General features: G+C 33.1%; 1 protein-coding gene across 7 annotated transcripts in view; it reads right to left on the reverse strand.

Moving 5' to 3' along the window:
• The window catches only part of LOC145242090 (endothelin-converting enzyme homolog), a 955,595-nt gene that overhangs the window by 434,687 nt on the left and 497,184 nt on the right, over positions 1 to 23,724 (reverse strand). The window contains exon 1 of one of the 7 annotated variants that reach the window (XM_080105009.1): positions 835 to 968. The exons of the other annotated variants lie outside the window; for them this stretch is intronic. The gene's annotated coding sequence lies outside the window, so the exon portion shown is untranslated. Of the gene's footprint in view, positions 1 to 834; positions 969 to 23,724 lie in introns of those variants that run through there. 7 annotated transcript variants of the gene reach the window in all.

Here is a 23,724-nt window from a genome sequence, read left to right on the forward strand (position 1 = left end):
AATACTGTAAAATTAATTATGAAATAAATATGTGATTAATTGGAATTTTTTTTTAGCTGAATAGTTTGTATTATTTATCCACTTATTTATTGCTAACGATTATCCTCATCTTTTAATTGTTGTTTCATGATGTTTCGGCCAACTATTCCTATGGCCTTCGTCAGGTGTTTAACCGCGACACCAAATCTCCTAACTGCATGACTAACCGTGGAAGGCAGTAATCGCTGAGGATGCAGTTAGGAGATTCGGCGTTCCTATCCCGTCGCGGTTAACCACCTGACGAAGGCCTGATGAATAGTTAGCCGAAACATCGTGGATCAACTACTAGAAAATAAGAATAATATTCTGCAATAAATAAATGGATATAAAATAAATAGTTTTACCTTTTCAGTAAAAGTACATTTATTTTCAAAAAATGTTTTAAAGAAATAATTTCTAGAAGACGAAAACATGAAAACAGCTATGAATGAAAATCAAACATTTTTTTTTCCATGGAAAGTATCTAAGAAGTTTTTCTTTTGTTTACAAGAAAAGTTTCAATGAATTTGTTTTGTCGCGAGAAAAACAATTTTATTTTTATAGAAACGACTCTGATCGCAAAAAAAAAAAAAAAATGTTTTTCAAGAACGTTATCCGATAAGTAATTCTTTTCCTATTAACAACAATATCGTCTGCTGACAACTGATTGCTGACTAAGTAAACGCGTCCACTTTTTTCCGACAGCTTATGGTAAACTGCCCGGAGTTGCCGACGCGAGCTTAAGTCATGTTCTGGATCAGTACCGAATGGATGGATGTTGCAGAAAATTAACATCATCACATTTGTTTGTCTTACCGTTATGGTCACGTACGAATCGATGCAGCCGAGTCAGAATACAAAACTCGCAATCAAATGAAGAACACGCTCACACTTACCTAGAAAAGAGAATAAAAAGAAAAATTAGTTAAACACATGTCGGTGTCTTATTTCACATACAGACGAATGTAAAAATTATTTAACAATAAAACAATCGGAAACGTCACACGAACGTGCACATAAAACTCGTAAAAATATCCCAAGGACATTCACGTTTTTAAGAGATATTTTTATACTTGTGTAGCAATAAGAGCGGCGCCTTCAAAGTGCACCTAGCCTGGTGGCTGGACGTAGTTTTGACAATCACAATGAGGCGGCGCTATTATTGCTACTGGTATGATTTATTGTAATTTAATGCCGGTCACTGAGTGAGTGACCGACATGCACAATGTTAAGTTGGGTTTATGCCATTCTCACACACATGGCCGACAAAACAAACTAGCGTTCCTATAAATTACATGAAAAAAGGTTGAAGAGTGGTCATGATCCACTTTTTTTCTGTTTTCGGGGATATAAATAAACCCGGGAACTGTAAAAAAGGTGTCGTCATTGTCGCTTTTATAAAAGCTGACTACTTGCTAGTATATAACTGTAATTTTAGGTTCCCTGTTTTCTCTTGAATTATAATAAGAGTACCTGGTCAGTAATCGGACTGGTTCATAAAAAATAAATAAATAAATAAAAATAAATAAAGCCCACGCGCGCGCGTGTGTGTGCAATATATATATATATATATATATATATATATATATATATATATATATATATATATATAGCACCTCATAGCACACCACACCCCTAAAAATGAGTTTAGAGACATATTAATAAATAACACGGCCATTTTAACTGTCTCATATTGCAATGTGCGCCTCCCGATCTTTGAGGCATTGTTAATTCACATTAATAAGCCAACGATTAACCAGACTCAAAACGAAACGGAGGGCACGCTCAAGTGCTTTTGAGTATTTTAATGATTTAAAGCGATTTTAATCGTCTTTTAATCATCTTTTCATTTCATTTCGCTATTTTCATTTTTCAATTTCATTTTTTTATTTTTTACTACTCGCCTGAGGATGACCAATGGAGGTCGAAAACGTTCGCGATTATGGGAAATTTCTTTCTTCACTCGGAAAAAACGTTCGAAAAATGGTCCGACAAAGAGAAAAGGAGGATTACAAGAAAAACAAGCAAGAGTTATCTGTGCTATTTAATGAGATGTGCCTAAAAGAAAAAATGCTGCCTAAATATATTAATATATATATATATATATATATATATAGAGAGAGAGAGAGAGAGGCATACCCTATTAAATCCAAAATTTTTTAATTCACTCTCGACTTGTTCGCATAAAAGAACAAACCTATAAAGTGCTATACTTTAATTGTATATTGAATTTATTCCACACACGTGCCACTAAAGGAGTGTGAACGATAACAGAAGTTGCGCTTTCAAATCACTAAGTTTTTGGTTTGAGCTACAAAGCTGAACGTGAATTCTCTTTAATTATATGAAGTGTGTCTTAGAAATAAGGGGATTGCTGTCACATTTTGATTTCTAACAACAAACATTACATGGTTTACCTTTCAGAGTTAAATACACGTTCTCATCTTTCGCTGTCATGCTTCCTACGCAAATGGATGCATTCTTCTAGGATCTTACTCAGCTTCCCTCGTAGCGATCTTCTTGATAATTTACGCCCTTTTAGAATCGATTCCCTTAAACTTTGGAAAAAGAAAAATGTCAAACGGAGAAAGTTATTATGAATCGGAATGTCGCGTTAGTATAGTGGTGTTCTCGGCTAGGAACTACCTTATGTTCAAATGTTTGTGCAGTATTGCGGTGAAGCAGCCAGGATGTGTCCTAGCACAACTCTTGTCTCTTTTAAAGAAGTCGTAAAAAAACAACACTACAATTCGCTGTTTTTTTGTCCTATAGGTCACACAGCACACACAATTCAGATTCTTTTCAGATCAAACTCCTATAAAATGTATAGAAATTGTAAATTTTCTGTTTGCAAGCCAAATAAAAAGTGATTGAGCAGTGTTTGGCTGTGATAACATAAAGAGGTTTTTAAATAGTCTTTTATGGAAGTTAAAATAGTTGGCAAGAGGCAATCTGATAGCCTATAGGAAACCGTGTGAGGTTTCGTTCCCTACGCTTACCGAAATTATAGTTAAACGTCATATGAACGTATGACGCAACAAACCTGCCGGTGATCGGTCGTGGAATTAATAAATACATTTAAACCTTAAATGTTACATCTTGAGGAAAATGCTACACTCACCTTACGCCCACCTTAAACGTAACAGACAAAAGAAAATGCGAGTTCAAACTTAAGCGTGACAGATGAAAGAAAATGTCATTTCAAATTAAAACGTCATACAAATCATGAGCATATTATATCGTGACAGACAAAAAAAGAAAATGCAATTTTGGTCGCTTGAAGATGTTTTGGCTGGGTGGAGTCACTTCTTTGTGAGCATTACAGCCGAGTTCATTGCGATTTCGAAGGGTAAGACCCACCAGGGTGCAATATATGGATTAAATAAAAATGAACAGTTTTTAATATTTGTTTACAAAATATACTCCACCACCACCAGCACCACCACCACCAACAACAACAAAATTAATCACTTAACCAATATTTATTTATTTATTTATCTTCGCGCCAATTTCTTTATATTTGCACCCTTTTCATATTATTTTTCTAGTGTTATGTAGTTAGGCTGTCAGCAAGAAAGAACGCATTTTACACAGCTTTATGCAAGATATAAAGTTTCGGTTATAGTCAGCTAACGTACTTCCTAATTTCCGACGTGACGTTACCGGAAGTAGTGACAAAGCAAATCAGTTCCTTCATTTTTATTGTTCTTCAGTATTTCTTTTGTGAAGCGATTTATTGAAATAAAATATTAGAAAATAATATTATTGAAAAATATACAATAAAAATTAATAAAGTTATAAAGATAAAAATAACACAATTAGTCTTTATTACCACTTTTAATACCAAAATTAAAAAATAAAATTTTCTTTATTTTATTTAGATATACGAAATATATGTTAGTGAACTTATAAAAATAAAAGTTGTTTTGAATTTAAAAATAAAAGCTTTTATTTGAATTTATGTAATAAATATTTACTTGTGTTTAAAAATAAAATTACCGAAATCAAAATAATAAATGAAATTACCGAAATCAAAATAACAAATGAAATTACCGAAATCAAAATAACAAATAAAATTATTGAAATCAAAATGACAAATGAAATTATTGAAATCAAAATAACAAATGAAATTATTGTAATAAAAATAACAAATAAAATTATTGAAATAAAAATTACAAATAAAATTATTGAAATCAAAATAACAAATGAAATTATTGTAATCAAAATAACAAATGAAATTATTGAAATCGAAATAACAAATGAAATTATTGAAATCAAAATAAAAATTCATACGTTATAAAAATGTATTCAATACATAATACGTCCAAAACAATTGTTTAAAAAAAATGTTTATAATAAATCTTTGAAAAAATGGCGTAAAGTGTGTTTTCAATAATTCTAAAAAATAATAAAAAAAAAACAATTCCAATAATTCTTAATTAAATCAAGACTGGAAAAACCTTTTCAATGATTATTAAATAATAAAATACGAATGATCAGAAAAATATGCACAAGGTAAATGAGAGGAAAAAAGACGAAGGAACTTATTTGCCCAGTCACCGCTCCAGTGGTGCTACAACGGAAGTTAGGAAGATCGTTATCTGACTATAACCAAAGTTTCTTTATTCATTGTAAGACAAGTTCCTAAATGAATAGCCTTTTTTTTTTAGTTCATAAGTGATTATTGTGTAGTTTTACTGGAAATAATTCTCTGTACGTAAAATCAATTAGTTTGGTTGGATATAGTAGAGAGCTATTGCTACACGACTGTTGATTAACTTAACCATTTATTTTCATTTCTATCAGTAGTAAAGAACCAACAAAAAATGCATCTCATCACATTATTCATTTTCTCATGCCGCAGGTAAATATTCGTCATCGACTTTTCGTCTGACCCCGCAAATCGATCTTCCGTAACATCCAACATCTCATGGGCATGTATTCTTCGGTGTGCTTTGAAATGCCTCTTAGACCATTCAAAATATTACACTAATTAACACTACCAAACCTATCCTCTTTTTCAACCTCTTCTTTTTGTTAGTAAGCCTCCTTTTCCTTAGCCCCTTTCTAGTTTTTTGAACTTGTTTACTGTTATAATTTTCCATTTTATAATTCTTTTATTTTGGATGTGGCTTTGTCTGTCGAACTGCTACACTTCAATTCGACAGCATCTTCCTCTCTCCACACGTATGTAGTAAGGACGCATCTTATATATACGTCCAATTGTAACTGCAATAAACTCTATTCACTAGCCTGCTACTCTCAATTTCAAAATAGCAGTGTCGTCAATCTCCCAAGTTTAGATTTAAAACAGAATTTCTGTTGTTTCTGACTTTTTGAGATGAGGATAAATAATTCGCATTGCTTAGATTCTTCAGACTATTGTTCATATTTGAGTGTAATTTATACATTTCGGTCGATCTAACCTCCAACCTTCTTCAGATGTATCTTGTCAAAATCGGAAACCTTTCTGTCGATCTCGAGAATCTGCACGAATTTTCTAACGGAACACTTTATTTAATCAAGGGAGGTAGCATGCTCTCGTCCCGTCAGCCATTGCCGAGTAGATTCCCTAATTAATTCACGATTGTATTCTGGTGTCGCTAGCACTAAGCATTGAACCTTCAACCTCCAAAAAAGTGTAACTTATAATTGAATTTTTACCAAGTACTTTATCCACTAGGCCACGGGTTCTTATGAAGATTAAAGGTTCAATCCTCGGCGCGGGCGACGCTCAAATACAATTGTGAATTATTAAGAACTTCTACTCAGTCATGGCTGATGGAACAAAAGTACGCTGGATTAAATGGAGGGTTTAATTCGAAATTTCTTGTAGATTTTCGAGCTTGATAGAAAAAATCCCTAGTTCAACAAGATACTCCTGAAGAAGGTCGGAGGTTACATCAACCGAAACGTTGTGAAAATAACACTTAAGATGAGAACAGTAGTTCGAAGAATCCAAATAATAAGAATTTCTTTTGGTCTGTCACGCTCCAGTTTTGAATATCAGATTGAATGGATACATCTCTAAAAGGGATCATCTTTTTTTTTTTTTAAATTTTCCAAAGCTTTATTCTTTTAGTAATAAACCTGTTATTTCCTTCTTTTTTCTTAATTCTGATCTCTGGTTATTTGGACGCATATGAGTCATAATTGCTGACTTTTCCCCCTGGTCAATTTCAATCAATCTAGCCCAGGCAGTCAACTTCTCTTAAAAACCGGAGATACTGACAAGGGTCTCCAAAAAAAATGAAACATGAAAATCATAGAGACGAAAGCAAAGACACGAACGGATAGTTCGACATTCAAAACGCTTTGTTGTGACCACGAAACGAACCTCAGTTCCTTTTTTATTGCAAGTTGTAAAAGTACAGATTGACACTTCAATTGGATGCTTTTGCTTTGTCTCTTTAGTGGACGAACGATTAATAAGACAATAACAACCACATGTCTCTCTCTCTCTCTCACTCTCTCTGTCTCTGTCTGTCTCTCTCTCTCTCTCTCTCTATATATATATATATATAGTAATTTATAAAATATATATGGCGATTAAGCTACACTGAATATTCCGCGTTTCATCCACTCTATGACTCTTCAGGCTTATGCGATGAAAGGCGCATAAGCCCGAAGAGTCATAGAGTGGATGAAACGCGGAATATTCAGTGTAGCTTACGCGCCATATATAATTTATAAATTACTAACTAGCTCTACCTACGTATTGAGCACTTTTGAAGAAATACTTAAAGTTTACGCATAAATCTATACTTTCGTATATTAATTTTATGTGAGTAAATTAAGTAGTTATATATATATATATATATATATATATATAAGTTAAGTATGTGTATATGTGTTGTGGGGACATACACACCCTTATAATCGCTAAGATAGACTTGTCCATTAGGCATATAACCAGCAAGTCTAGACCGCTCAATGAGAGCTATCCTGGATGTCGTACAGAGACGACTCCTCACGGACTTACTAAACTTTTCTGTACCACTAACCCTTGCTTGATATAAATCTTCTCCTTATTCTCACCATGTCGTCGTGTTCAACATAGAGAGCACACGCAAAAAGTATTTTCACGGATACAGGATCTCGGTTTCAAAGTTAAGGAAGGAAAATGCGAATCTTTCCTGGAAGAAATTAAATACCTAGGATACATAATTGACAAAGAGGGAAGGACAACATGCCAACTTCCGGGAACGTTACCGAACTACAAAGCTTTCTAAGTCTGGTCAACTATTACCAGTCATTTATTCCCAACATGCATAATATTCAGGCCCGCTTAACAAACTTTAAAAAAAAAGACAGTACTTCGGAATGGACATCTAAATACCAGGAGGTATTCATCAAAATAAAAACCACTGACGTCCGACCTATCTCTTACACATTACAATCCAGAATTAGATATCATAGTTGCCAACGACGCAAGCTCTCATGGCATAGGCGCTTGCATACTACACAGAATGCCGGGTGGAAACAAGAAACCAGTGGCACATGCGTCACGCACGTTATTACCGTCAGAAAAACATTGCTCGCAGATCGAAAAGGAAGCCCTCGCAATAATATTCGCAGTAACAAAGTACCATCGTTATTTGCATCGAAGATTTTTCAGTTTGCAAACTGATCATAAACTGTTCCTAACTATCTTCGGATCGAAGAAAGGACTAACTATGTATACAGCAAACAGATTGCCGAGATGGGGAATGATCTTACGTAACTATAACTTTAAGTTAGAATACTTTCCCTCACAAAAAATTGGTCATGTTGACGGATTCTCAAACTTAATTCCAAGTCAAAGCGAACCATTAAAAGACACTGTGATCGCTTCTTTAAAAAACGTCAGCGAGATCAAGAATCTGATGCTTAACGCGATTAAAGAACTACCAGTTGCCCTACATGAAATAAAATTCGAAGCCCAAGAAGACGAATTCATTTGCTCCACAAAACAGAAGATTATGGAAAAACATCGACAGATAGCAGATATTTTCTCCTTGTGTTACAATGTACTATTATATAGTTAAAGGGTAGTTGTACAGAAGACTTTACAGAAACAAATACTAAGAGATTTTCGCACAGGTTATCCAGAAAAGAAAAGGACGAAAAACCTTATGCAGAGTTATGTATACTGGTCAAATATGAATTTAGACGTCTCAAATTTGGTGAATTCGTGCAAGGGTTGTTCTCTAGCAGCCAATGCACCACCAATCACCTACAAACCATGACCAAAGACAGACCAACCTTGGTCGAATATATATGTGGATTTCGCAGGACCAGTGGAGGATGTCTACTACTTGATTGTAGTAGATAGCCATTCAAAATGGCCAGAAGTACTCAGGTGCAAGAGACCCATCACAGGGGTCACTATCTCTTTCCTCCATGAACGTTTTGCCCGATTTGGCGTTGTCGAATGCTTAATCAGCGATAACGGGACACAATTCACATCAACTAATTTTAAAGAATTCTGCGACAGTTTTCAAATAAAACACATCACTATACGTCCGTATCATCCATGATCAAATGGACAGACAGAAAGTTTCATAGACACTTTGAAAACAGCATTAAAGAAAGCTTAAGAAAAACCTTCAGGTAAGGCCTAACAAGAGTTCTTACAGATTTACAGGATCACACCAAACCCGAATACCCCTGAAGCAACGTCTCCTGCAGAGACCATGTTTGCGCAAAAAATACGACCAGTTTTCGAAAGACTACTGCCAAAACAAGCAAAAAAGTATAACCCAGGAAAAAAAGTTTTCTTTAAAGCATGCGAAAACGATACATCATTTTGGGAACAGGGAACAATTGACAAAAGAATTGGAAACAACCTACATCGTTCTAGGCTCTCCCACCACTCATAAGAGACCCCTAAATCAAATTAGACGTCGTTGTAACGAAGGCAAAGACACACCTCAAGTCGAGGAAGAAGCTAGCGATATGTTATATGATATGTTCGATATCGAGCCTCCCCAAGCAAACTTAGAACAGCGCCGATCGACAAGGAAGAGAAAGGTTACTGAACCCATTATTATCGATACAAAAAGGAAGAAATATTAACGTTTTTTTCCCCCGGAACAAAAAAGCTGGGAGGGGGTGTTTTGGGGACATACACACCCCTATAATCGCTAAGATGGTCTTGTCCATTAGGCATATAACCAGCAAGTCTAGATCGCTCAATGAGAGCTATCCAGGATGTCGGACAGAGACGACTCCCCATCGACTTACTAACCTTTTCTGTACTACTAACCCTTGCTTGATATAAATGTTCTTCTTATTCTCACCAAGTCACCCTGTTCCTACTTTCACCATTTCCGACTCCACTACAATATGTTTATATAGTTGTATACACAATTATTATTATTTTGGGATATTTAATTCATAGTTATAAGACTTAGCTATAAAGTAAGGTTCCCTTAATTTATCTCACTTCTTAAGACCGGTTAAGCTTAAGTCTTAAATTCTGGATATATTCTCGAGTGAATTGTAATGAGCCTGATCTACTATTATATAGATAGAAATACAAACTAATTGTCGTTATACACATATCGTCCGCACTCTGTTACAACCCATGCTCCCAATAAAAGTCCATGTGGGCTGTAGGTTGCCGACTCTTATCATAAAATATCCACCCGATATTCACATCTGCCAATCGATATTTTACACTCCAAGTAACCTTTAATACTCTTGGCAAAAAGCGACTAAAGTCGCTACTCAGCATTCTCTATCATCGATTAACGGTGTAAAATAAGGCATTAAAATAAATTTAATCTGGTTTGCCGGTCTGGAATAGATATATACATATTCGATATTCAAACTGCTTTGTCTGACACAAGGCTGGTAGATATTGCATTCAACATTGCAAGTAAATGTTAGAACCATTGAGAGAATGACTCGGCATGCTACGCTGACTATCAACGCTGTGCCATGGGATAATTTGAATTTGATTTCGTCTGACAGAGATTTATGCATTAAGAATGAAGACGCAAGGGAAGATAACAGATGAATTTCTTAATGAAAACTGAAAACCGGAAGTTGAATATTTCTCTCTCTCTTTCTCTCTCTCCCTAAAAAAAAAAAAGGAATATTTTGAGATGGAATCGAATTATAAAAGGAAAAAGAAGAGAAATGAAAACAGGAGAGCCCCATTCGATGCGAATAGACATGCAAGGACAAGGAAAAGAGAAATGAACGAGAAGAAGAAAAAACGGGGAAGAAGAAAGACGAAAATAAGAAAGTAGAAAAATAAAGGTAAAGAGAAAAAAGAAGAAAAAAGCCTGAACATAAAATGTCGTTTCGAGAATGAATAAAAATATGTAGACAATAAATGAACTTAGAAATACAAAAGATAATAAAATACTGCAAAAAAAAAAAAAAAACGAAAAAAAAAAGAAAAAAACAGAAAGGCGATAATAAATACGCCCGATCTTTCAAAATCTAATATTATTGCAAGATTTGACGAAATACTCTGTAATAGTTGAGTTGTTGAACGGGTCTGACAGACACACAAAAATAACTTTGGTCGATAAAATCAACAAGACCGGCACATGGGATTCGGCAATAGCAGTTGTTTTCGTAACTAGCTAACGTATCTGTCGTTGGCAGGATTATAATTGTGCTGTATTCTAAGTAAAGAGAGCGAGCGTTTGATGACAATGGATACCGTTTCAGACTATGCAATCAGCAAAGCCGCGTTCAAACCATACAATTAGTTTTGTTGGGTTCATATATGCAATAATTTATTCGCCATGTCATGAACAATTAATCATGTTTTTTTTTTGTTTAACGGCATATCAACCCTTTTCGGGTGATTGTATGCTTATCTAGTAATTTTGCAAAAAAAAAAAAAAAAAAAAAAATTAATGCTTCAAGTTCTTCAGACATTTATTCTTAGTGTTTAGTTTGGTTGTTTTATTTTACGGTATATTAACTCTTTTCGGAATATTTAATGCAGTAACTTTGGAAGAAATGTTTATGCTTCAAGTTGATATCTCCAAATATTTATTTATACTGTTTAGTTTTGTTGTTTTATAGAGGAAAATTGTTCGGCTTTGCAGAACATGATTGAGTTTTGTAAGATAAAAACAAATGGTAAAACAATAATATCAATATTTGGTAAATTTAAGCCAGGAAGCCAGTATCCTCAGACAGCTTGATCTGGTAGTACCAGTCGTATACAATACATTGTTGGCAGCATGTTCGAATTAAAAATTAATGAAACCCACACGAAGTTTATATGTCATAAACTAAATAAAATAAAATAATCAATCTGAACAATCTGTTTCTCTCAAATGCGAATTTCCGGTATTCAGTATCAAACACCTTCACTCTCTATCCATTAAGTCCTCTCACTCGCATCTTGCCAGAAGATTATGAACAAGTATAATTATTTTTATATCATCGCTTATTTTCAGATGTACGGATGTCCAGAATTGCTATAAACAGGTAGTATAATATTTAGATTTCATTAAACTATTATATCATTACAACACTATTATTCTATACAGATTTATTGTATGAAACTGTGGTTCATATTAATTACATTTATACAACTACTAGAAAACCATTTGCGTATACAATTTTACAATTTCTTCACTTAGACTATTTTATGAAACTATCATTTTTCTTTGGATAACCTATAATATAAATCTCACCTGTCGGTTTGGCGATGGACGCAACGGCAAAGACGCCACTTTTTTTTTTACACGTTTTTTTTTCTCCGTCTGCTGCCTACTCTCATTTTTTTTTCTCAACACATACCTCCAAACACCCGGGCAACGCCGAGAACCCACGCTAGTTTTCACTAAACGATGCGTACGATTTGTTTAATTCTAGTATCTTAACACTTTCCACAATTTTAACAAAACTGCTGTTAAACTTTCATTACATTACTATAAGGATTTTCTTAAACTGCAAAACAGGTATGTCGTCCGATTAATGTACTACATCACAATGAACAATTTTTTCGATTTATATTTTATTTTCTCTGTTAAAAATAAAAACCCAACGTTAATTCAATTCAAAATTCTTAATATTTTCATACATCGGTCAATTAAGAAGATGTCTAGACTGCGCCATTTTTTCCCGATTCCGATTAATCATCCTAACACTAATATATATATATATATATATATATATATATATATATATATATATATATATAACACCCAAAATGTTTATATATACATCGACGTTTCGTTTTTATTGTTCAAAGACTTTCTGAGAATGACTTATTTGTTTTTATATGTTTATCTTCAAATCGCTCACCTCGAAAGTGTCTTAGAATTCAATTCTCTTAGCGTCTGTTAGTTTGTCTGCGAATTCGTTCCTCCTCAGTAGATCGTTTCCACGAATTACCTCTGAGACGATCAACAAGATATTTATTGAGTGAAGCCGAGTAAAAAATTTTGGACAAATTAACCGGAAGGACGACTATGATTATTGCTACGCAAACACATTTTTTCATAAACACAAGTGAATAGATACGTTGTATTCATCTTGTTTATATATATATATATATATATATATATATATATATATATATATATATATATATATATAAAGTAGACACCTGTTGCATTTATATATTTCTTATATATCAACGTGTATATATATATTTATACATTTAAATTGTAATTCAATGAATTAAAAAAAAACTCTCATTGAAATGAAATGAAGTGGTTGAGTTTCATATCAAAGAATTTTTATTATTCTAAGCAAGACAAAGAATGCTTTAGAAAATTAATCTCCTTAACCTATAGGGTTTCGATGTCTACCATCTCATCAGAGGAGAGAAAATATTAGCAAATAGTTATAAAGGTTTGAGAGTTTTTTTTTAACATTCATTGAATTACAATTTAATTTGTTTGCTCTATCTTGCATATCGAGCAATTCCTGTTTAGATGGGATAACTTATAGAATATTACTGCCAGTAATATTTTGTAAACCTACAATCTCACGTTTCCATAACAACTGATTGTTAAATAAAAACTATTCTGAAGTATATATATATATATATATATATATATATATATATATATATATATATATATATATATATATATACATATATATATATATATATATATACATATATATATATATATATATATATATATATATATATATATATATGTTCAACGATAGACATCTCTCTCACCCCCCCTCTCTCTCTCTCTATATATATATATATATATATATATATATATATTTGGTAATGCCGGGTATATACAGCTCGTGTATATATATATACATATATATATATATATATATGACGGATTATATATATATATATATATATATATATATATATATATATATGATGACAGCAAATTCGTTCTCGAATATTGCTATTACTTAATATAGAAAGACAGCTCAGCGGTGAGCCGCACGAAAGTGGCTTTTAAGCCTGGCTAAACTTAGGCATTTTTTGGCAGACATGAGCAACACTAGCAGCACGTGCTGGACGGTCACTTCTAAATCGCTTACGTCTTGCACATCTGCCCGCAGTTGACATAAGTTAGTTCTGGCAACATAGTGCTATTTTATTGACGATCATATTTGTATTAGCCTTCATTAAATGTTTGTTTGCAGTTTTAGGCTAGAGCCATCGTTTTTGTTATCGAGATACACACTGATGGAAAAATGTGTATTCCATTACATATCAAGTAATGGCTGCGCTTGAAGCTTTTTATAGAGGAAAGACTTTGCACCGAGACAATCCCACTCTCTGAACAACTGCCACATTGAACCAAAAAGAAGAGCAAGTCAACGTCATTGGATGCAGCAGTCACTGCAGATTTTATATCAAAGTTTTCCTTCACCACCATGCCATTTGATCCATGAGTGAGACTTAGGTTTCATGGCACCAGAGCACACTCCACGCTCCATTCATGTATACCGCAGCTGACAGGACCTAAGCTCCTCTGGAGGTTGGTGTTAGGGTTACCTTACCCTTTGTCTTTGGTATATATATATATATACACGTCGATTGTAAAATATATTTTGTTTTTCTAGATTGCTACAATCAATCAAATTCACAAAAATGTATAAATACTTTAGAGTATATATATATATATATATATATATATATATATATATATATATATATATATATATATATATATATATATAATATTAATCTTTCACCAGACTATCCATTCACGTGTAATCACCTTTTTCTTCACCATATTCCCTCTGCTTCATTTTTTTGTTATCAAGTAAGATCTTTGACTTAGTTGTTGTTTCATCAAATACTTTTATATGCAAAATCCGATCTCGCATTTTGCTAATTCCTACCCTCTGATGAGAAGGAAAGTATTTCTTCGAAACTCCACGGATTAAGGACTATCCACTTATCAAGTGCTTCCTTTTCAGATTAAATATGTTTTTAACTCTTTTTCAAAGTGTTTTTAACATGTTTTCATGTTTTATTAACTATTAGCTCGTATATATATATATATATATATATATATATATATATATATATATGTATATATATCTATAGCAAACATCCTAAAGTAACATAAGTGTTTATTTATTTAACATTTATATTGTTTTATTGTTTATATGTGGCGGCTTACACGTGTTTCATTGAATGGTGGAAAATATCAAACATATTTTCAAAAATATATAAAAGTTCTTTGGAAAAATACTTTTATTTTTGAATTGAAAAGTATAAGTTATGGTAAAAGGGAATGCAAACTTTCAAAAATCATAAAAGAAAATACATGCAAATACATGAACAAACGTACACGTATCTAAACACATATACATGGATATGCCTATTAGCTATATATACTTACGCATATCCATACATTCAGCGTGGCTGTAGTCGAGATTGAACTCACTACACGAGTTTGTAATGTAATTCAAATCTTGACAATAGCTGAATACTTGATGCTCCGCTAGGGCTATCAAGGGTATTTTTTTATCGTAACACCATCACTTGATGGGGTGCCTACCACGGCTTAAGAGAGTACCATCTACCGTCGAGAGAAGGATAGCCCGCGCCAGTTTCTCAACTTGGTATTTTATCTCGCGGTACATACAGCGCCACGCCTACCCAAATGGTCACCCATCTGGTACTTGCCAGGCTAAACGTTGCTCAACTTCGGTGATCTAGTGAGAACCGGTGTGTCAACATGTTTGTGCCGTATATACACATATACAAGGAATTATACACAGAGATTTAATAGAATAGGTCGATAGTGTCTATGTTCAACATCGCCGACATGTCCGGTTTAATGTGTTTCGGTCAGTGTTGGCAGCTTGGAGGATGTAGCTAAAATTATGTATAAGATTTAAAAAAAGACAAATTGCTAAACACGAGAAAGGAAACTACGCTAAACTTCAAGAACATACACAGAGTATTGCTTGTCCGCATAATAAAAACTCTACCATCAACTCTCCGCCATTTTGTTTTTGATTTTATTGTATTTTATCGTTTCTTCGTGACGACCTAAAGTGTCCAAGTTCGAATCCAGTTTCTTCCACAAAAATCACGTTCACTTATGATGACGTCCTTTACGTGGTCCCTCTCGCAAGAACCAGATGTATTTCTAGGAGGAATACTGACTAGAAAAATATCGGGGAAACCAATGCCAACAATAGGATCTTTAGATTCATACGATATTATATGATGATCGTATTTCTTTAGATGTTTAATAGTTTTTGTTATTTTGTTAAATACTTCCTCGTTTATTTCTATAATGTCTTAATTTTAATTTTAATTTTAATTCACATTTTATGATGGTTTATCTTCTATTTGTTAAAATTTCCCATGGTTCAAACATAAGTCGCTTTGCTTGTTGACAGTTTAAACTAAATTTTAATTATAATTTTTTTATTATAATGATGCTTTAATAATTTAAGCTTAAATATCTTTCCTTTGATTTGTTGTCGTCTAAATTCAGATATCTGTTAATTTCAAGAATATAGAGCTGTAGTTAACAATTTATAGTCAAGCTATGTTATCGCTTTATGTATGTCATATTAAATCTATCCATATTGAGAAAGACGCCCAGTACGTGTGTGTGTGTGATTGTGCGTTGCTGTGTATGTATGTGTGTGCATGTAAGAGTTATACTTTTTTTAAAATTCTCTCATAATTTTGTTCTAGCTGGGGGTGGAACATTCTAACGGGTGCCAAATATTCACTCGCTATCCCATATATTCTAACCGAGAGATCTTTTTAGGATTCTAAACGTGTCTTTAAGTGTGATTGTTTGTATCCCTCTTGCACTTAGTTCATCGAGTATATTTACCAGGTAGTTTTTGAAAAAAAATTTTTTTTCATGAATCCGGTCGCTCCTATAATTACGGGAATAATGGAGATTTTTCTAAAATTCAAATTTCTTTTCATGTTGTACATATGACCTTGGTATTTCGTTATTTTTTCCCTTTCAGTCTTGATTAACGCACCATCATAAAGGGACACTAACTTTTACAAAGGTTGCTTCTTTTTTTTCTTGTCCCACATCAGTACGTCAAGTTTAATAGCCCTGTTTTCTATGTATGTTGCCACAGAAAGTGCACAGTTATAGTGGATGTTATACGACTTATTTCTAACTGTTCATTTTGATATATTTTTCCAGAACTTGTTGCTACATTTAATATTGAATTTTTTTGCAGATCATCCTGTGGAGATATTTACACCCTCCATTGTGTCGCATTGTAAAGTAGTCACCACCAGAAAAACTTTACAAATGGAGATCAGGTGGCTTTTTTCTTCTTTTTTCCATGGGGATCACCACTTATCAAGGCCCGGAAGCCACTCTTGGATAAGGATTATTGTGTGTACAGTAATCAATGGGATAATATCGTAGTAATAGTTGGTATTGGAGATTTGATAAAGTGTCTTACTTAAGGGGGTGATTAATCAGGAATTTGTTTATGTTGGACTTGAAGACATCCAAGTTGTAGTCAGGTGGGAAAAAGGCAAACGGAAGAGAGTTCCACAGGCGTGCACTTCTAAGAAAGAAGCTTTGTTCATGGAATCTACGTTTTGATTTAGGCACAGATAAAGAGTGGGGAAAATTATTGACAGTTGTTTTCGCTAGACGGGTGTTTTTCGTATTTATGGCAGAACGTGTACCTGTCATTGCCGATACCACTCATTGTCTTAAAAGCATTGGTCGTCAAGCCTAGATTTTAGACAGCCATAATAATTCTATTCTGATTACAGTAGAGCGATCTTCTTCTTTTTTTATATCGGTATGTTTTTTAAAAACAAATTTTAGTTACTGTGTAAATCATTTCACTGAGATTGTTTTTATGAATGTGCTTGAATCATTAACTGATTTTAGCTAAATTCTAAACCCGAATAAGGCTTCATCTGGACAATGGAATCATTGGTTAAACGGTCGATCAAATTGCACTGCAGCCAATTCAAAACTATTTTATCTTGATTTCAGTATGCATCACTGATTGGTTATCGAAACGTCTAATCGATTGAAATAATTCGTTTTTAAGTTTTGCTTTTAAATATTCAACAAACGATAAATATTTTCGTCGCCATATTGTTTTTTATTTGATCGCTTCATCTTCATCTTTTGAAATATCAACAAAACATTTCAGATAATGTGTTATTTATTAGGAGTGGGTGGGGAATGGTCTTTGAACTGTTCAAAAACGATCATAGCAAGTGATTTTCTGTCGAGGTCATTAGGAGTCAGGAATGGCAAGTGCGCGAAAGGAGAAAGCGGGAACACGTGAGGAGTGACGTCATTGATGAAGTCAAAGAAAATTTTTGTATGCAGAAATCGACTGGGTACGGATTGAGCAGAACGTATTAAAATGAGTGTTTTAAAATGAGTGTTTTAAAATGAGTGTTTTAAAATGAGTGTTTTAAAATGAGTGTATTAAAATGAGTGTTTTAAAATGAGTGTTTTAAAATGAGTGTTTTAAAATGAGTGTTTTAAAATGAGGAGTTAATGTAAATTTAGGTTGGCTCCACTCACATTGTTCTTGATAAAAACTACGAATCGTTTCGTTTTTATTAAGTAAACTTTTAGCCAACAACCATAGTCCAGCCTCAAGGAATGGTCAAACCGACAACGAATCTTGATCACCAAGACCGAGTGTACTGGACGAGGTGGACGTTTGTTCTGTTTTACAGCATATCAACACTTTTCAGGTTATTTAATGCTCCACGTTCTTTATAGTATTAAGTAATTATTCATGGATTTTGGTCTCTGCTTTATTTTACGGCATATCAACCCTTTTAAGGTTATTCAATATTGAATCCAGTAATTTTAAAACAAGTTTTTATGCTCCCAGTTTTTTTTATATCTTCAAGTAGAAGATTACAGTAGAAGATTAGATTTTGGTCTGATTTTTATTTTATTTTATGGCATATCAACCCTTTTCGTGTTATTTAATGCCGAATCCAGTGATTTTGAAACACATTTTTATGCTTCGAGTTCTTTATCTTCAAATTTTTATGGAGAATGCTTGGTTTGTTTTCTTCTTTTACAGCATACCAACCCCTTTTCTGGCTGTTTAATGTTGAATGCGGTAATTTTGAAAATGTGTTTTATGTTTCAAGCTTGTTAGGCCTCCAAATATTTATTCTGATGTTCGGTTTGATTGTTTTGTAAATCAATAATGTTGTCTTTTCTTTTGATATTGCAGAACATGATTGACTTTTGTAAACGGAATGAAAGAAAAATAACATTAATGTTTGGTGCATTTCATGACAGGAAGCCGGTATCTTCAGAAAGCCCGATCTAATAGCACCAGACGATGCAACCGTATTTAACGTTTTATTCAATGAAGAGGTGGCATACATCTGATGTTTATAAAGAGATTCTTACGAGAAAATGATTTAACAAATTTTATGAATTATATTATTATACTAAATCTGAGTAAATCAACTTAAAACAAAAATAAGCCAATTTTTACTTTATATTTTAATCACGCAAAATACATGATAAAATACTTGTCAGTTTGAGGATTAGATAATGCATGTAAAAATTTCAGCATAATTGTTCTAATACATCGTAATTTGCAATTAACTCTCCTGCTAATTTTTTTATCACTTTCAACCTTTCTTACCGTCTGTTGTTTGTCACTCGCTTTTAATTTATACAACGTCTTCAATTCCTCGTCTCTCTCTGTATTAAATAAACTGAAGTGTTATTTATTTTCTTCCCACTGCAGAAATATATGACCCAAGGTTAGGAATATAGGAAATTTTCACGCCGGCACCCCATAAGAAAGAGCACTCTGGCTATTAAAATATCATAGGGCAGCCCCGTCGGCATTCCCCAATAGGGGCGCTTTAGACAATAAGAAATAAACTTACTTGACCCGGAAGGCAACAATCTGTAAGGGTGGACCTCCTAGAACTGCACAGGATGTTTCAGCCTTTCCTTAGTCAACAGGAAAAGATCATTTGAAAAATAGACCCTATTTTGTTGATTTTGAAGGCGAGGTAACTCCCTGGAGTTGTTTCTCCCTACTTGCACCTCCACCGCGCCATGGCTAGATGTACAAATTGTTGTAATGATTCTTCTGCGATTATTATTTAAAATTTCAACTAACCAGAAGACGCCATTATTTCTTCAGAGTCCAGACACACAACATAAAGACATGGTGTACCGAGAATAGTTGACTTATTCTACGTTTCATTTTTATAACTCTCGTGTTATAGCAAAATGTCTAATACAAAACGAATGTCACTATTTTGGATTCCTTGTCGTATTTTACTCAATAAAAATTGCGTCTGATTTCGGCACAGTTTATTTATTTATTAATTGCATTTCACGGCATGTTGACTAGAAGAAAAAAGCACGTTGGGTCAACGCTTGTACTATTGAATAATCAGAGTCGGGTAAAGCCGAAACACGCAAAAGTGAAAATTTAAGTAACAAAACTCCCGGGAAACGCCTGATCGTTACAGCGAGTGAATAACAAAAGATCGACCTGGATTTTGACCTTTTACGCAATAGAACAATGGAAGACAGAATTATGAAGAATGCAGGCAAATATAAACAAATCAGTTGAATGAAACACGCCCATCTATCAAATAAAAGCGACTGTTTTTATAACTTAAACATTTGTCATTTATTTGATAAAAACAGCGGTACGCGTTTCAGTGTCATCAATAATACTGTTGAAAAGAAGAACAGAGAAGTATCGAATAAATATACACCCGTACATAACAGTACCTTGTACATTAGTGCATACATTTAGAGACCTAAATTGATCGTGAAGGTGGGGATATTTTTATTCATCGCTGCTGCCACCCCCTCCTTTCTTTTCTTATGTACGCCATGGCAAAATGATAAGCGTGTTCACTCATACCAAAGTTTAAAAAAAATGATACTTGGTGTCTATTTGTTAAACAATCATCATTATAAGAAGAGAATCAAGGGCAAGTGGAGTTATCTTGGGAAAGGAGTGAGGCCATCTCTTCCACTTCGTTTTAGCAGTTGATGAAAAAGGAGTTTTTGGGTCACCATCAACTATAGTCGATCGCTTAGTTTACCAGTCAATATGACATAATTGTAAGAGTGGTCATTAATGGACCAGGAAACCAGAATTTAAATCTCTCGAGTCATATCAAAGACTTAAAAAGGGCAAATGGATTAGTCCTGGTATAAAGTGGCGCCTCCCCCTAAACTTCGATGTAACAGCGAATGAAAAGGAGCCGTTTGATCGCCTCTACTACTAACCTATCTGCTGTGTTGACGTAATTTATTTACGTCGTTTTCCTACTTTCCGTCTCTCTTTTTTTTTTTTTTAATGAAAATCGCTCCAGACAAGGCATGGAGCCACTTGATGTAAGGAACTAAAAAATTACTACTTCAAAGTAAAAAAAAACAAAAAAACTTGCCAACGATAACTGTTAGGTGGATTAGATTCTGACCCAGAAAACAACTATTCTTGCATCTTTGTCAGAAACATAACCCATGGAAGGCGAGGAATAGAGGACAAAGTAAGAGAAGCGAGAGGTACGCTGCTGCCGAAAGTAAACCCAAGATCAATTTTCTATTATCCTTACACTGTTACTAACACACAATGCCAACAATAGAATCATTTGGTTAATACAAAATCAATGAATGATACTCAACAACCATCACCATCAACACCACCACCACCACTAACATTCTTCAGTATTTGCTGGTTAATTTGAATCAACTCTCTTATTCGTCTTTATTGCGTAATATATTTAATCACTTCATCTCTTTACTCCCTTTTTCTTTTTATTTAGGTCATTTATTTATTCACGTCATACTCTTGCGCTAGTTCGCTTAAAAGACGGCTATAACTCCTTGAATTCCCTGATCCGACCATTTATTGTTCTAATCGGCTTTTCTTCCATCATCTAACTCATTGCCCACACAAGCAAACGAAGTAATCAGAGTTTTAGAATTATATAGATTTTTGCATTAGTTTTCACTGGTATTAACAAATAATATACAATTTACACTGAAAGTAAGCCAGCGTGGGTGTCTCATACATTTAATTCTTTGAGAAACTATATATATATATATATATATATATATATAATACTTTTTCAGTCTATTATTGAAAAAGTAAATAAAAGAACAACTATAAAGAATGGAAAGAAAATAAAAATGTCTTCCTATTTCAATACGAAATTGGGCAGAAATATCTTCTATTTTGGAATCAGATCGAGGAAGATGTTTGGACTATTCCTGATGAAATTCCTTATCAATACATCTATAACATTATTTAACAGAGCATGTGATAGGTTTCCGAAAGAATTGATAGACATTGATGTATATATATATATATATATATATATATATATATATATATATATATTATATATATATATATATATATATATATATATCAGTAATAAATTTATGATGTACATGTATATACATATAAGATCGTGGTCAAATTAAATTCTCAAAAACGTTTATTCAGACAACAATTTCAAATCTGTACCGTAAAATATAACATAACTGTTGTGTCTGCACAAATAATTAACAAGAACACAAAAGTAAAGGTGTACAATAATATATTATGAAGAAAAGTTATATACATATTTACATGTCTTCAGACATACTTCAGTTTGAGATATTCCGGCAGGTGGCGTGTTGCATGTCTTACTGGAGGCAGCATAGGCGTCTTGTCTATTTGTTTGTCGTTGCCGGACTCTTCCGGTATTGGTGATTGATACCTTTATACATCTCACTCACCCGCCTATATTAATTAGTGGGCGTCTCAACAATAATAACTTTACACAGATGAAAAGCTCACTTACTTTTCAGATAAAACTTTATAGCAATAAAAATAAATAAGCCGAATTATATATATATATATATATATATATATATATATATATATATAAATGTGTAGGTGTATGTATGTGTGTAATTTTAAAAGGACATAATTAATTTTATACATCGATTTTCAATATCTACTTCAAGAATGCTTAATACGTAGTATAGCTAAGTAGTAAATTATGAAAATACATATAACAGTTGAGCTACACACAATTTTCCACGTTCTATCTTGGCAAGTTCTTACGGGGATGAAACGTAGAAAATTCTGTGTAGCTTAATTGCTATATATATTTTCATAATTACTACACACACACACACACACACACACACACACACACACACACACACACACACACATATATATATTCAATGAAGGAAAGAAAAAGTCTTACAATTTATTCCTTTAATTTAGTTGACATTTACAATTCTTAACAGTATCTGTTTCGTAGCACAAAACCACTGATTTAATTAGTATGTCAATCAGTGAATCTAATTTGCTCTGAACTGATCAGAAGAAATAGCAACAATCAATCCATCAAAAGGAAACAAAGTGCGTTTTGACATGATTAAAAATCCGGAAATTGGAACAGAAGCTGTAAATATCTTATAATATCTTTACATTATGTCATTTTGAGATACTATCAAGAATTGTAAATGCCAACCGAATTAAAGGAATAAATTGTAAGATGTACATATATATATATATATATATATATATATATATATATATATATATATTATTTGTTTAAAATCAAATTTTCGACGATGATATGGCCTTCTTCTGGATTTTTAACGTTTTTTTTATTTTTATTTTTCTCCTTTCGTCGCAGCTTGTTACGAAGAGATAAGTAAAGTCCGTGTGTTATTTTTCAAATATTAAAGATAGAAGATATGTGTTGGCACACGCGAAATGTATTATTGTATGTTTTTCCCATGATATAAGCTTTGTTTGAATTTGTATGTAAGTAGATATCGTTAGTTTGTTTACATTTAGAACGTATATACACCGTAGATTAAAAATGTAAATAAAAAAACATGTATAAATTAGGTACCTTATCAATGAATGTCCTTTGTCATATTAATGCGTCGCCCAGTGGAAACGTATTTAATTTTATTTTATTCATGTTTTATTTTTAAATATTTACATATTAAAATATTTTCACATGAATAAAGCATAAAATTTATCGATGGACATGCGTGTTTATAGTTATCAGCCGTCGTCAACATGGCTAAACTTTTGGGCAAGGTTCGAACCCATAACTACACAATTTGCAGTCTGGTGTTTTATAACTGAGCCACGAAGCTTTATCAAATTTTATCCACGATTTTGTCGCCTTTTAAATAGATCTGTTGCTGTTATTAATTTTCTTTTAGCGATATTAACAGTTTTAAAACGCTGTTTTCGTTATTATTAATTATGCACACACACACACACACACACACA

The sequence above is a fragment of the Euprymna scolopes genome, chromosome 21 (genome assembly GCF_053919585.1).
Source record: "Euprymna scolopes isolate OS-2025 chromosome 21, ASM5391958v1, whole genome shotgun sequence".
NCBI classification, from domain to species: Eukaryota; Metazoa; Mollusca; class Cephalopoda; order Sepiida; family Sepiolidae; genus Euprymna; species Euprymna scolopes.